Here is a 3,052-nt window from a genome sequence, read left to right on the forward strand (position 1 = left end):
AAACAAAGCAAAGTATTCTGGAACATTACACCTATTCAGAAAAGAGTACATTGAAATGGAAGCTCACTCAATAGAAGTGGGAGCACCTTTCACCCTCATTCTGCTTGTTCAACCCTCAAAACCAAAATGGTCGAATGCAAATTTCTATTGAAGTTTATTCCAAGGCCATTCTTTTTAAATAAATCAGCAGGATTAGCCTTAAATATTGGGTAACTATGAGGATGCCTCTCATGGCAAAATTTGCTACAGTGCTGTCATGCCATCTTTAGTGATTCACTTCATTTTAGCTTCAGCATCGCCTTCTTCTCACTTTTCTCTTTGGAAATGCAAATATTCCTTGGAGATATAATGTAATAAAGATATATTCACAATGAGATGTTAGTGGCTTTCGAGAGCCAGGAGAAGCTCCTATTGGATACCTGGGATGGTGTGTGAATGTGTGTATGTGTCTGATAGGAGGTGAAAGGGGGTAGAAAATGGAAGTAAGGAAAACTAAAGAAAATTAGGAGACCTACTATCACTTTTTGGGTGAACTTGGCCCAATCACTTAGTTTGTGAAGACCTCAGCTTCCTCATTCAGAAAATATTGGTGGAGGAGTCAGGAAGATGTAGACTAGGCTTCAAGCCCCTCAACCCCTATTTTAAATAGAGACTCTACCCCTTTATTAAGTTTCTTCATTGAGCTTTCAAACAAGATTTTGATTGAAGAAATTTGAAGAAAAGAAGTTTGAAATAAATCACTGTATTAGAAAATCTCTAAGGTCCCTGTCTACTCAGAATGTCTCTGACTCTAGCCCTGAAGCCCAAGTGTGTATACAACAACCTCCAGAAATTAGGTGTGCCTCACTTAAGGAAATGCTTATTGAAAGGGATGTCTAATAGTTTTATTAGTCAATGAGTCTTCAATTTGGAGATTTGACTACTTTTGATATTCTCTTTTAGGCAATTCCTTTTGTCATTTGACAGATTTATTCATGCAGGCTTGTAAGCAGAAATGTGTAAACAGAATTCCATGTTCTTATTGATTTACATTCTAGTGTCAAAATTAAATATGTATAGGAAAGATTAGAACCCCAATATGAACAAAAACATATTTAGAATGCAGCCCAGCTTCCTTTTAAAGCAAAAACATAAAATATTTTTCTGAAAAATATTGGTTTATGTCAGTATCACATTAAATTTTATTGTGTCATCATAAAAATATCATGTTAATTTGGCATTGATGGGATAAAGTGGGAACTTGGGCATATTTTATCTTCCTAAAGTCCAAGGTAGATGTTATCATATTCTCACCTCCAGCAGCCCTAGGACACTTCTCTTTGAAATGTGTACTGAATATCTTCCCTTCTGACTTTCCCTTCAAAGTTGTCAGGTATTAGCCTCTCTTCTTCAAGCCAGTAGCCTCCCCCCAATCAGTAGACTCTGCTAGTGAAGAATTCCTGTTGTTCCTTTTCAAGCATGGTGTTTGTGTGAGCTCCAAAGTACAAAAATTCAGAATAGTTTGAAGTCACTCCATGACCCTGTTCAGCATTTCTGTGGCTTTCAAACAAAGTTAATCCTTTTAAATGTATTTTTAATGGTTTGTAAACAAAAGCTGCTCCCTTACCTCCCTAGATTTGGCCTGCTGAACAATTTCAAGTAACACTTCAATGAATCCTTTGGGTTAAAGCTGAAGAATCCTATAGTTATAAGAAGTAATCTTTAACTTATGTTTTTTTTTTCCTTTTTTAAGGATAAGTAGCAGTTTCACATGAATTGACTCCCCTGGTAACAGAAGAAAATTCCCACAAATTTCACATTATGAGGCATATCTCTACTCTGAGTGACAGAGAAGCCCTCTAAGACTGCAGACTGAAGTATGGTGGAATGTTCCTTTTTACCCAACACCCACATAGCTCCACTCTGTTATGGGTGGGGAGCCAGAATGTGTGGGTATTCAGGCATTATAGCCTCCTAATTGTTCAGAGAGACCTTGGTAAATCTCAGCCCCTGTTTCTTCTTGTTTTTTCTTAGTTTTCAAGAAAGTTAGAGGAATATATTGCTGAGCTATGAGAAAGGTGGGATGAGAGGAGTATAGTTTGAATTGACAGGAAGCCTTAATTATAGGCTATTTGAAGAGAAAATAATTATGGTTGTTTACTTTCATACACAATAAGATGAAATAGGCTAAAGAAGTTCTTCCTAGTATGGCTTCCTCTAGGGACAGCTTCCAGAAATTGGCAGGGAGGGAAGCCAATTAGCTAAACAATTACACCTAAATGAAGGGGGTGCTTTTTTTAAAATTAGAGAAGTTGTGGATTTACAGAACAATCATGCATAAAATATAAGATTCCCCCAAAATGTGGAACACTTCACAAATTTGCATGTCATCCCTGCACAGGGGCCATGCTAATCTTCTCTGTATTGCTCCAATTTTAGTATATGTGCTGCTGAAGTGAGTACATGCTTTTAAAGTATGGACAGTGCATGGAAAGTTGGAGTTTCAAGAACTTTTGTAAACCTTTTCAGGAAACTTTTGTTTACCATTGCAATTAGCGTAGCAAATTGGCTTCTTAGAGTGTAAAAATAAAGTAAGCTAGTTCCTGCATTTTCACCAATTCTAAGTTAGTTGATTCCGAATGAAAGACATTTGGCTGCCGGCTGCTCAGCTGAGGTTTGGCTCTGCTTGTGTCCATTTATTTCTCTCCCCTACACCCTGTCTTCCTACCCCAAATAATGTGAACAGAACCAGGTGTTTTTTCATTGATAGTAACTCTTGCATAGAAGGGAACCAGATAAATGATAAAACATCCCATACCCCTCCCCTATTTACTTCTTTTGGAGAATGGGCTGGAACAAATCACTCTTCCTATAAGCCATGTGCCATAGGAAAGTGGGTCTGAAATGCTAGAGGCTTCTAATGAGATCGTACCTGCATCTATGATAAAAAAGGTTTTTATGCAAACTAATTGTGTAAACAAGAGAAATATTAGCCTACTGCAGTGAGAAGACCTCAACAGCACATTAGAATCCCCAAATTGAATGTCCTAATGATAAATGAACTGTGCCTACT

The 3,052-nt window shown here is 37.4% G+C and overlaps 1 non-coding gene across 1 annotated transcript; it reads right to left on the minus strand.

Moving 5' to 3' along the window:
* Positions 1-2,335: 2,335 nt before the first annotated feature.
* On the minus strand, positions 2,336-2,442 carry LOC119523935. Its single transcript, XR_005214736.1, has one exon. It is a non-coding gene; the product is annotated as a U6 spliceosomal RNA (small nuclear RNA).
* Between the last annotated feature and the right edge of the window lie 610 nt (positions 2,443-3,052).

The sequence above is a fragment of the Choloepus didactylus genome, chromosome X (genome assembly GCF_015220235.1).
Source record: "Choloepus didactylus isolate mChoDid1 chromosome X, mChoDid1.pri, whole genome shotgun sequence".
Lineage (NCBI taxonomy): Eukaryota > Metazoa > Chordata > Mammalia > Pilosa > Megalonychidae > Choloepus > Choloepus didactylus.